This window comes from Struthio camelus, chromosome 20 (assembly GCF_040807025.1).
Source record: "Struthio camelus isolate bStrCam1 chromosome 20, bStrCam1.hap1, whole genome shotgun sequence".
In the NCBI taxonomy this organism is placed as follows: Eukaryota; Metazoa; Chordata; class Aves; order Struthioniformes; family Struthionidae; genus Struthio; species Struthio camelus.
In genome coordinates, this window is record NC_090961.1 from 1,532,705 (window position 1) to 1,545,413 (window position 12,709).

At 46.1% G+C, this 12,709-nt stretch overlaps 1 protein-coding gene across 4 annotated transcripts in view; it reads right to left on the bottom strand.

Moving 5' to 3' along the window:
- Positions 1-12,451, bottom strand: part of ADGRD2 (adhesion G protein-coupled receptor D2) — a 43,971-nt gene extending 31,520 nt beyond the window's left edge. The window contains exons 1-7 of one of the 4 annotated variants that reach the window (XM_068914924.1): positions 12,292-12,451; positions 10,742-10,958; positions 9,837-10,026; positions 9,498-9,567; positions 7,184-7,298; positions 1,492-2,331; positions 401-699 (exon numbers count right to left, since the gene is read on the bottom strand). The gene's annotated coding sequence lies outside the window, so the exon portion shown is untranslated. Of the gene's footprint in view, positions 1-400; positions 700-1,491; positions 2,332-5,513; positions 5,535-7,183; positions 7,299-9,497; positions 9,646-9,836; positions 10,027-10,741; positions 10,959-12,291 lie in introns of those variants that run through there. The other 3 variants (XM_068914923.1, XM_009689584.2, XM_068914925.1) reach the window with 3 other exon arrangements.
- Between the last annotated feature and the right edge of the window lie 258 nt (positions 12,452-12,709).

Sequence of the window (12,709 nt, forward strand, 5' to 3'; positions counted from 1 at the left end):
GCGTAGGGCAGTATAAAAATCTAGTCAGGTAACTGCACTGATATTATAAATTCATGGATACGTAAAGACACAAACATGGAAATTGCCATTACAGTCTCCCATACAAACAAGTCCTAAAACTGTCTTTCAGCACTGACACTGCTAGCCTTAAGTAATCCCTTTGGTTCCAATGGGACTCTCCTGTGCACGCAGTAAAAGCATGTTATTTAAGCACTGTGCTGCTAAGGGACAAAGGAAATCAAAGTGAAGCCCTGACTCAAAACATTTTCACAAACGTCTTTCAGAGTTCAGCAGACAGCTGTCAGACAGACAACTATCTCCGAGCCCTCCAGGAAGACGTGTGTTTGATTCAGTGTTCATCTGATCTGGGAGCAAGGGAAAGTGAGAACAAGGAAGTTACCCAGCCAGCCTGCAACCACCGTGTAGCTCAGCGCTCCACTAACGGAGAGGCGCCCACGACGCGCCCTGCTCCTTGACCCGTGCTAGCAGCACCAGCTCTGCGCTTTCCCACGGAGGTCTCCGATGATGCTACCGCAGAAAACCTGGAACATTGTCTTGGCAGAAAAGTAAGGCAGTGTGGGAGTTACTAGTGATCCTGCTGGCAGCCAGAGTATATCATCAGCGTCCTCGGGAGTCCAGCTCTAACAGATCTGTCCAGCAGGATAAAAAAGAGCTGTGCTGATACGAGCAGGAGCAGAGCTGAAAAACAAAGGTCTTGGGTTAGGTACCAATAGGCCCCACCGGCCAACAGGGCTGCAGCAGTGCTGCCACTCCGAGCGCTCGGCTCACACCCCGCAGCTGCCCAGCGAGCACGCATAGCCGCCACGTCTCCTCTGTGCCAGATACCCTCGCAGCCCTGCTCAGCCCCGCAGCACTAGCTGGGCAGCGTCGGCCCCCCGCCCTGGCCAGCCCCCGCCAGCGTCAGCACCAGGCCTGGCAGGCACAAAGACACTGCCAGACCCCACGCCAGACCCGCCTCGCTGTCGCTGCAGGCAGGGCAGAGCGGGTGGTGCTTGAACGCGGCAGTGATACAAACTCCTGGAGCAGCGCTGGGCTCGGGCATCCCCACCACTCTGCACTCCTCATCCTGCATTTTCCATCCCCTCCCTGCATCCCCCACTCTCTGTCCCTGCATCTCCCACCCCCTACCCCTCACAACCCCCACTCCGCATCCCCCAAATACACTTTGCTCATCCCTTATCCCCTATTTCCACATCCCCCACCCTACACACCCCATCCTGCTGCCTGGGTCCTGTGCACTGCAAGCTTCAGCTGCAAAGGAACCGACACAATCCCTTAGAGTGTTTTTTTTTTTTTTTAAATACACGTGCAAATTCCTTCATCTCTTTCCCCCCAAAAAGCCACAGGTGGCCAGCTGCTACCTGGAGACACTCCTCCAGTGCACCTGACTCCCACCGCCCCGGCCCAGGGCTGCAGCTCCAGCCCGCCCAACCAGCAGAAAGGCACCCGCGACCCGCCCCACTCCTCAACCTGTGCGAGCAGCGTGGTGGATCTTCCTTCCAGGCAATCACTTCTCCATGGAGGTCCCCGATGATGCTCCCGCAGGAAATCTGGAACATTATCTTGGCAGAAAAATAAGGCAGTGGGGGAAGCTACCAGCGATCCTGCTGGTAGCAAGAGTCTAACATCAACGTACCCGGAGTCCAAGTGAAGACAACAAGGTCTATAAGAGCTGTCTGTGAGGACAAACAAAAGAGCCAGCCTGATATGAGCAGGGGCAGGACTGAAAAAACAGCGAGTCAAACAGGCAGACGCTCCCCAGGACACTTTCAGCGCATCCCTAGCGCACTCTTCTTGCGGAGCAGAGCTGGCAGCTTTAGTGCTCTGGCATTTCCCCAAGCAGAGGCCCACGCTGGCCCTGGGGCCAGGGCAGTCTGGGAGGGCAGATTTGAAAGCTACAGGTCCCAGGCTGCCTCCACGGAGCTGCTGTGCTCTCTACTGCGAAGGGCAGAACCACCCTTTTGATTAACGTCCATTCACTTTTGCTACAGCAACAGGCACACAGTTCTCACTCCTCCCCTCCAAGCGAATGCTTGAGTCACACCATGGATTCACGGGCAACTGCCTTTTGTTTGTTAGGGTCTTCGTCCGGGAACGAAGGCAATTATCACATCCCAGCGCCTCTGCTCGTCGCAATAAATCTCTCACAGAAGAATGGACCTTTGAGGCAGCTGCTCCGGTCTGCTTAGTCACCACTGCCAGTTGGGAGAGGGCCTGGTGCACAGGGCACATAGCATCGGAGGCTGGCATAGCGTGTGGCACTGCTGCGAGAGGGCTCCAGGACTTGCTGCAGTTTTGCCAAATCTGGATCTATTTCCAGACAAGACAGAAAGAGCAAAGAGGAAGAGCCAAAGTTTAGACCAAGGATCTTCAGATGAAAAGTGTTTTTCAAACTTACAACTAGACTTAGGTTTCATATGGGGCTTGAACTAACACCACTCTGCAACGGAAAGAGCTACAGCTCCCCAGCAGACAGGAAACTATATTGCTTTTGCCCACACCTCAGATAGCAAAAGGTGGTTAATTCTAACAGCACTAAATGCAGTTTTCTGGTAGCAATAGATACGGCATCCAGGCCACAGACTCCAGCATCACCCCTCTCTGCTATAGACCTACAAACTATCCTTTGTGCACATGTGGCGGGGGGGGTGGGTGAAGAAAAGCTTCCTGTGCTAAACAAATGCTGCCCAAGTTTTTAACCTTACTGACACAAGTACTTTGGGTTTAAATTTGAACCGATTTCCATAATCGCATACCAGACTTAAAATCAGACTTCATGTATGCTTTGGCTGGAATCAAGGAAGGCTTTGGCAAGAAAGCTTCCAAGGCATCTCTTTCCTCTCAGAGGAAAGGGGATAGCCAAGAAGGGGTGGCAAATAATTGGCATCTCATTGTCCTTTTGCCTAAAATCACACTTGGCCTGAAAAGGCCCCAGAGTGCAGGTTCCTGGGCTGCCAGGCAAGCCCAGAAAGCAGGGTCCAACATCTGACCTGCTGGAAGCTTCCTTGGGATTTCTCAGCTCCCCAAAGGATTTCCTGCAGCCGCGTGAACACATAGGCACTGTGACCTGTTTGCCCCTTGCTATGGGGGCAGAGTCATTGCCACCAGTTCAAAGAACTTCCCATTGTACCTGCACTGACCCACACAAAGCAAATATTCAAGCCAGTAAGCTGTCTTCCTAAGGCAGTTGCTGTTCCTTAAGTCAGCCTTCGTTCCACCTATCTCAAAATAAATTAGAAATAACAGAGTTCTCAGAGTTGAGAGATGTCCATCCAGTGCAAGGAGACCTTGGCAAGAAGAAATATGACATTGGGAGAGTGAGATGGTGAGATCCCAAAGTACTTATAATGCCTGTAAATCTCTCTAATAAGCAGTTGAGGAAAGGGCAAATTGTGTTGTGCAGTTTGGGTGATGCTGTCACTCTGGGTTAGCTTATTTTTAAACAGGTTGCAGTTCTGTTTGCATGCAGTCAATTTAAAAAATCAGGTGCATTTCAGGAAGCACGCTCCTTACCAGCTAGTAAACACTCATCTGCCACCCTCAAGGCACATCTTTCACACAACCCTTGGAAGAGCTTCCCAGCACATGGGCTAGCAACACATTAATCTTTATAAATCAAATATTTGCCAAGTGGAGTAGAAAGCCATGTGTCTAAATAAGATTTATTGAGAAACGGAACAAAGCGATGTGCGGGTCAAAGATCACTAGGTCATGTTGCAAGCCTGTCCCTTGCAGAGTTATCCCTCAAAAGAACATTTCCCTAGCCCAGCTGTAGATGTTATCCTACTCCAGCATTTTGGGTTTTTTTAACCCACTTTTTACTGCATAAAACTGACCCTCTCTCTGACGCGGTTCCTCCTTACTGAATTTAACGTCTCCCAAACTTTGAATCAGATTAATTTCTGAGCAGAGATAGTGCTTGCCAAGCATTGGCTTAGGAGGCTTTTCAATGGCTGGTAGAAAAGATGCAGACTTCACAACCCCATCAGTCGGTGGGAGGGAGATAAGGTATATTGCATGCCTGCCATATCTCAATTATTTTACTGTTTCACACGTCTGAAAACTTCATAATCTGCTGTTTAGTGCTGATGCCACATACTGATACCTATTCTACAGTTCAAAGATTCCTTGGTATTCTTATTTACGTGCACATGGATGTTTCTCTTCTTGTTTCTCGCTTCTACAAGCGATGCATGTGTCAGTGTCTGGAGGGAAATGAAACCATAAAAGTCTCCATCCTAATAAACCATCCTGAACTGCCTAACTATTACTTCAGAGTAATTATTTCAGTGCAGTAGTTGTTCTTCCTCTCTCGGTTAGTGCTGAGTACTTGAGAAGGGGCAGTTGTGCTGCTTGTGAGTCAAGAGGTAAAAATCAGAGCCTTCTGCTTCCTCTAATTCAGGCACTTTGCAGATGAGGACAGACACAGCCCAGATGCCTCTCACATGCCAAAATTAAAACTCCAAGCTGCTTCTACATGGACAAAACACTTCTGCTTTCTAGTCCCACTAAGAAAGCCTTCCCCTCAAATGTCATCCGCTCCAGCAAACAGGCAGCCTGTAACTTCCATGAGTTAAGGTCTGTGGCAGATTTAAGACTGAGAACGGACAACATACCATTGTGATAGGCACAAGACTAATGGGTTTCTCAATGTGTTCTTAGCCTCTACAACTAACACAACCCTGAAACAGTTACTTCTGTGCTAAAGCTCCTCTCCTCTTCCTACACTCCCCAGAGATTGCAATGTACAAACAGAAACACAGGAGCTTGCTGTTGCATTAACTCCAGCTGGCCCACTTGGATTGGCTTCTACTCCTGCAGGACCTCCAGGTCCGTTCTCCCAAAAGAAGATGCATCAGCATTCACAAAGCAGTTAGCAAATACTTGGACACCTGTGTTACAGCAATCCATTCATGGTACAGCTTCCCACTGTTCCAGCTTACAGGCAGACATCAGTCCAGAACATCCTATGCCTGCCACTCAGAGCAAGTTGTTAACACATGTTGTCATCCTCAGATGGATCAAACTATTGGAAGCAGTGCTGTATGGAGACAGCCAGCCAATTCTTTCACCTCTTCTGGACAAAGGTGCAGTATCACCTCCTAACTTCCACGCACACATTACTGAGAAGACTGGTCTGAGGCTACACGGCAACCATTAACTGGCAAAGCTAGCCAGCAGCAGTCATCAAGTGAACAATTTGTTCTTTGGATCACAGCTGCAACTTCACACTCACAGCCCTGCAGGAGAGGGACACGAGGACACATGTTCAAGCTAATTCTTCAGATTTCTAAAAGCTTCCTTCTTCTGCATTCGAAAGGCCTACACTGATTTGCTTTTATGGCCAGACACCTGCATGTTTGGCAATCCTATTATTTGTCAAGGTCTCTCCATTTCCTCTCCCCCATTTCAACTCTGTCACATCAGGGTTGACCAAACTTCCTGATGTTACAAGCTTCACATCAAGAGTCTTGTATGTCAGAGATACGTACCTCGGGATGCTGAGGGGAGGGGTCACAAGTTCTCAGGCAGGAGAGCAATACCTCCTCAAGGGGACAGAGTGATCCAAATACGTACATAGGTCTCAAGAGCCTTTCTGTGCTGGCTCACTTCCTCAGATGGCAAAACATGCAGTTCCCCCTGCAGTCCTTTACTCCAGCAAACTTCCATTACCAGCAACCTGGCCTACCTTCAGCACACAAGTCACACCTGAACTGCATGCAAATGGAAAGCTGTTCAAGAGCTATGGAATAAATATTTGCCTCCTCTTCCTGTTTTGTGCCCCTTGCACTGCTGAGAACAGTTAGGGATCTATCACTAAAACCTACAGCAGAAATTAGTTTGTGGCATATGGCACTTGTACATAATATGCCTGGGAAGATGGAACCGCAAGTGAAGAGAATAAGCTTTCCTAATTTACTTCTGTGGCTTTCCTGATGCCCGAGAGCTGGAAGAATCCCTGCACCAGCAGAAAAGAGTTTGAGAGCTGCTGACCGATTCAGTGTATTCTAATAAAGCTCTATACAGAGACTGAGCTGGTCAGCTGCTTCCCTTCTAGTTTCAGCGCTGGTCACAAGCGGCAGCTGAGAGTACTTCTGTTGCTCCATGGCTTTTGGGGACTTTGAAGGTTGGGAGACTTTTAACCATTCAGAGGGCCAAGTCTGGAGTGTTACCCAGGGTTTAGAACTTGCATTAGCTGGGTAAGACATCTGTTCCTCAGGCCTTCCACAGATGCTGCTGTTTAGTCCTAGTTAAACAATACAGAACTCTCACTGCAGCTTCTTTGTGCAGAACCCCTCTCGGTGTTTATTTCCTATGATAACCTGCTGACAATTACAAGATATCTCAGTTTAGAAGAAAGTCTTTGCTCCACACTCTCAGGCTCATATTTCTGAGGCCAATGATCCTATGCCAGCACTATTTTGCTTTCTAGACTTGTTTGCAGAGTTGGCTTTAACTAGAGTTTTATTTTTTTGTTTTTTCCAAACGCTCAACAGTCTCAGCGAGGTTTTTTCAACAATCTCTTGTGGACACGCCATGCTTAATCTCACTCTTCCAGGCCTTTCTTATTGTCTGGGATGAAAGCACAACACAGATCCTCCCCTGCTAATTGTCAGCTTTATGTTTTCCAGTGACAGGTGTATTGTCTGGAGGAACAGACTCAATTGTCTCCCTGCGCAGTAGGGTATCAGCTGCTGATATCAGAGAGCCTTTCAGAGGAGCTTGGGCAAGGCTTGCTGTTTAGTGCCATCATTTATAACAAAACCAAGGAACCTAGAAACTTTAAACTGACGAAAATAAGACCCGTCTTTGTTACTCATTTTTGTTCAGTTTTTCCTCAAGCTAACTACTCCCAAATCTCCCATCCCCCAACCAGCAAGATAGGGCATTTGGTTCCGTTCCTCTTTAAAACACCAAATTTGTCCGATAACCTTTTTCCATCGTTTTCTAATAAAGGAATTTTGCTGGTTTAGCCAGTCACTCACTACAGATCTACTTGAACCTGTAATCACAGTTAGCAAAATACTTTAAAGCATTGCTCCTGTATGGTCCGTTCTGAAGCAGTGGGTGGGACTAGTCAACATACGCAGGCTCAGATTCACCTACATCACAGTGATATAGTTTATATCCTCCAGGGATCAGCACATCCTAAGTAACAGACCTGAAGTAGCAGAGCTGTCTCCCATGGGACAGTGACTCCGTGCACCCGCTTTATCAGGTAAAAAGGGTGCTCTGGCGCTCACACAGAATGAGAAAAGGCAGCAGCAAAAGAGCTCCTGAGAGATGGGAAGAATAAGAACAAAAACAATATTAGACTCAGATTACATCTGTCTTTCCCATTTTTCACATTAGAGGGTAAAGCTTTCCATACGCAGCTGTTGCGCATCACCAGAACTCTAGCTAGTATTACAACAACACACAGCCAGAAACACAACAAACCATTAAGCAGATGGCCCAAGCTTTTGCTGTGGGAAGCTGGTAATAGAGAAACCATCTCTCTACTGGATTTATTCACATCAGTCACAAGAGAAAAGGGACTTTCACCAAATGACTGGGCATAAGCAATTCTGCATCGATTTACAGGAATACAGATGTTGAGAAAGAAGTGTTTTGTGTATGGCTGAGGCTTGGGTTGTCTCTGCAATGCCGGAGCAGTGTCCTGATCAGACCAGCACGGGCAGCTCCAAGGAAGTCTTCCCTTACTTCTCCCCGCTCCCATACTCTCCATATTAATCCAATGTGCAACATTGACATGGACATCCAACAAACAGTGCTGGGAGACCCATGCCTGTGCGCAGGTAGTGCTCCCGAAGCCAAGGCTGGGACAGCACCTAGGGAAGCAGCAGCCCCTGGGGCTGCAGCGGCTCCTTGGAGACCTCCCTGCAGCAAGTGCCCTTGCCCAGCAAAGCAGGCCCACTCACACACAAAAGCCCTTTAAATGTCTTGCGGCTATTTATACAAAGCTAAAGTAAGCACTAAGAGTAATTATGGCTTCAACAGTTTAAAAAGGATGCAAGGCCTAGCTTCCACTAGGTATAGAGTGCGGCTTCTTCCCAGAGCGAGATAATTAATCCTGTAAGGCTGCTGTGGTCACTTCAGGATATGATCAGCTTCCTTCAGTTACATGAGTTACTACCAGTTTTTCTTCTAAAAGGGTCAGTAGTTCCTATTGGGATTCCAGAGAAGACAAAAGTATTTTGGGTCCTACAAAGATGAAACACAGACCTAATTCCAAAGTGGTGTTGTGGGTTTATTATTCCTTCCCTTTCCGAGACAATGGGATATTTCCCTACTCAAGAGCCTTTCCTATCTTTATCAGAATCATAGTATTAAACTAGATTCCTGCCATAGGAAGGGAGAGCAGGAATTAAGGCTGAATCAGTATTTTCGGCTACATATTACAGGCCACAGGATTATAAAGTAGGCTCAGGTGTTATGATAGAAACTCCACACATCACATCACTTTGAAGCTCAGGTAGGAGACAGCCATCTCTTCCAAAGCTGCTCTGGTTCTCCCAGGCCGATAAGGAATGAAGCAGTAGTACTTTGAAATGAAGTCTTCAGAGAGGGCTGAAGATCTTAAGGGAGCATAACTGCTCCCTTTTCACTTTTCAGATTAGGCCTGCCACATGCTCCTTCCATCTCTTTTGGGTGCAATCTGGGTGATCATTTAGATTTTCTAGCCCAGCATCACCTTTGCAGTACTTATCTGCTTCCCGCAAGACCAAAGAAATAACACAGCAATCTAGTTACAGATCCACATTTATACTGTGAAGTGAGAATCTGCACATAAGGCACTCATAAAATAAGACAGACTTCAGTCGAGCATCTTCCTCATTCTTAACTAAGAGGCTCCCTTCACTCTTCTCTGTTCGTTCCTGACTTATTTTAGCCCAAGTGCAAAATTTTGCAGCCACCTAACCCACTAGAGGGCACTAATATTCTCAGATAGAAACAAACAGAGCGTGTAAAGTTGTAGGCTGGGATTCCCTACAAACAGGCAAGAACAGCAGCACGTCTGATAGGTTGCTTTCCAATAGCCAGGCATCACTGACTACTGCAATGCAGTTTTGTTAATGTGGGATTTCAGCGCACCTGACTGCCCAGTCCTCCATCACCCTAGTTTAAGATTCAGTCCTGCATTGCTCAGAATTCCCACTGTATTTTTTTGCTCGTCTCACTCACGTTTAGTGGTTTTCCTCAGTGAAAATGGGAGACGTTTTTCCTACTGTAAGGCAGGTTAAACACTACAGCCTCTACCTGCTGCTCCAAATATGTTCTGCAAATTCAAACACTTAAAGGTTATCAACACTTACTGCTGGAAGTTTAGCATGTCTTATTACAACTGTATATCTGCAGTTATGTTCAGTCAACTCAAATGCATATTCACAGGCCAGATGGAAACGCCCCCGTTCACACCCTCTTTAATGAGGTGTTGCAGCATCTCAGAGAGCAGCTCAGAGACCTCTTCTTACCTGAAAATCTCTTCCTTCTCCTTCAGTTTGTGTAGTTTTGCCAGCCTCTTCTGCCAGAGCCTAAATAAGACTGAAAACTTATTCCAACACTCCCAACAGAAGGACTTGTGCAATTATCAACAGAACACCAGAAATCCAGGCACTTCTCCTAAACAGTAGTGACAAGTGATAGACAGTAGCATAATGACTTGAGTATCATAATGCTAGAAAATAGCATAAGATCAGCATTTGATGTTCTCAAGTTTCTAGCATTCTAAAGCACTTAGTTGAAAGCAAGCAAAGGCTCCCCCATACACTTCATTTGTCCTCCCCCCCAGGGGAAGATGATTTATTTCTTACTGCCATCTCTTTCTGCCAGCTCCTTTTGCCCATTCAGAAATTTGTTCTTCCTAAATCGTTGGAAACTTGCTTCACATTTCAGCATATCATTTCCTTGACTACGTTGCCTCTCTGCTCTCAGCTTCATTCTCTTCTCTCAGTCTCCAAAGTAATGGATACATTCTCTTGGATTTAGGTCAACCTCTATTTCCTGTAATGAGATTAAACACCTGAGGCAAATCTCCTGCTTTCCACAGCTACTGTTGCAAAAGGGAGAAAATCCCCGAGAGATCACATTCTGTCCCCACCTGGGCAAGCATTTGATTAGCTTTGTTTTAGCCACAGAGTAACAAAGTTTTAGTCTGTCTAGTTCTGATCTTGTCAGAATTGTATTTAAATTCTTCTGACAGATTCTTGGCCTGTAGTTTGTTAGCAGATCGTTGTTGAGGCAAGATGTTTGAAATTAGAGTGGCTTTGAACAGGAGAGACACATGGTGCATTTATTCTCCAGTTCAGTGATTATCTCTCTGCCTGGCTCCAGTCCTAACACAAGTTCACCTTGGGACATTGCGGTAGTTGTTGGCTAGTTTGGGAACTAGCGAACGCATTTGTTGGCATATGCACAGGGGACAGCCATGACTAGGGTTCAAGCACAATTGCAATACGTGCTTTCAGCTTCTGGACAATTTGCATCGCTCTGGCCACCTCAGATAAAACACAGTGACACACGGGGTTGGCTGACACAGGGCCTCAAGATACTCCCCCATGAGTTCTGCAGGCAGACATCAAACGTGTCAGCCATGCTGTCAGTCTGGACTTCACACACCTCAGGTACAAGGGTGGCCGCTCATAACAGAGGAAAACATTTCCTAGGTTTCTTTAATTGACTGTCATTTCACATGGAGGTGCCAGGGCTGATTTGTCACCTTTCGTTGTGAACGGTTGTCAGCACCGGTCCTGTGGCCCCAAGCTGCTGGGCACCACACTCCCATCAGCGCTATACCGGAATCCTTGTTGACTTTGTCCTCACTGACAATGCTGCAGGCTTGACTGGCACAGTGCAGAGCACTTGAGATTTTCTCAGTGTGCGTAGCTTTTGGGCTGACTGCGGCTATCAGGATTGTCTGGCTGTCCTTTGAAAACCTTAAACAAACAGGATTATGTGCCAAGTTATTCCATCAGAGAGAGCTGAGCAATGGCAGCCCTCCATCCATCATTCTATCTGCTGTTAAAGAAAAGACAGTCCTGTCTAGATAGGCTCAAAAGCCTCATCTGCTGAGACTCTACTTTTTGGAACTCCCTTATCCTAGACAGCAAAAATGATTTCCACTGATGATTTCCCCTTGTTGTTACCCTGAATAAACAGCATGTTCGTACTTAATGCTGCAACAGCAGCTGCAAGCTTCGTAGAGTATAATTGTACTGAAGATATTGTTAACCATTCCAAGTTATGCAATTTCTCTTTAAAATAAGGCTCAAGAATTTAAGATGTCATTTGGCACTCAGGCACAAAGAAAGCACTGAATACAAAAGGGGGAACCAGGCAGGGTGTAAAGGCAGACATCAAAATACTTGGGATTTTATAAATTGTATACACCTATAAGCTGTAAAGACATAGAATCCAGCTCAACTGCACACCTGTTGAACACCAACTTGCCTGTATCCCCCTAAGTGAGTTTTAAAAACAGTATCTGGAGTGCTATTTAACTTCTCTGTCAGATGTCTTGTAGGATGATAAACTTGGATTACAACTTTGTTAAGGTTGGAAATAGACTTCAGGACTGCTTTGGAAAAATAAAGAGAAAAGTCCACACTCTTCAGGCTTCAGCACACTTCATCTAGGTTAAGATAAACTCTGAAAAATATGCAGCTCTCTATTTTCAAAGGGGATATTTCAGATAGTGCAAACATCACCTTCCTCATGCTAAACAGAAACTGCTGAACAGATCGTTTGCTGTCTGTCAACAGACCATGCAAGCACTTCTATATATATTGGCCCAGAACCTTAAAAATTAATTTAACTTGGCACTCTTTTCCCCAGTCTTCCTTCAACTAAATAATTTTAGACTTAACATGCTGTTCAGAACAGGACCATTGCATTATGTCTCTCCCAGTCTAGTACAGTGGGTACCCAGTCACAGTCGTTGTGCTTGGTTTAGCAGTTGTGGTAAGGTTTGCACTTACGGAAAACCCCAGCAAACATCCGTGTATGTGGTGGTGGAGGGTCTCAATCCAGAAGCAGAGTTTGCAATACAAAGGGTGTGAAAAACCCCTATATAAGGCCTTCAGAAAATATCCTATTCCTAAGACCATCAGTTGTTACCTACGTAAGTCAGACTGGAAATAAATAGGTATCCTCTGATAGGGTTGACAGGGAGAAACAGAAGCGTTGAGCTGAATCTCAGCCCACCATTAGTTGGCAGTAGATGGAGCTAGTGGTGCACAAATACGGCTTTGAACTAGCGAGGAGGCTTACCTGCACATCTGCAAAAGAGCCAGTCACATACCTGGGAGGATAGGAAAAGATACTATATTACTAGAAGGTAAAACAATAATTGTAGGACATCTGCTTAGTTGTCAAGGACCAAGAGGGAAATAAAGCTGTTGTCCCCTCTAGCTAAAACCTGCTGTTTCTTTTTCCCTAGACTCTCAACCACCAACTGCTCTACAGTTTGTATGCCAATCCAATTTTGACGCCTGTAATTCACCCCAGAGACTGTTTATTTTAACTTTATCAAGTGAAGAGAAAAACAACTGTGTTAGAATTAAAAAAAAAAAAAAAAAAGAGCATCTGGCAGCAGATATTCTTTCTCTCGGACAGCTTCCCAGCCTAACCACTGTATAAGGAAACGGCATTTTTAGCTACCCGAGGGTTGAAAGAAGGGGGAGAAAAG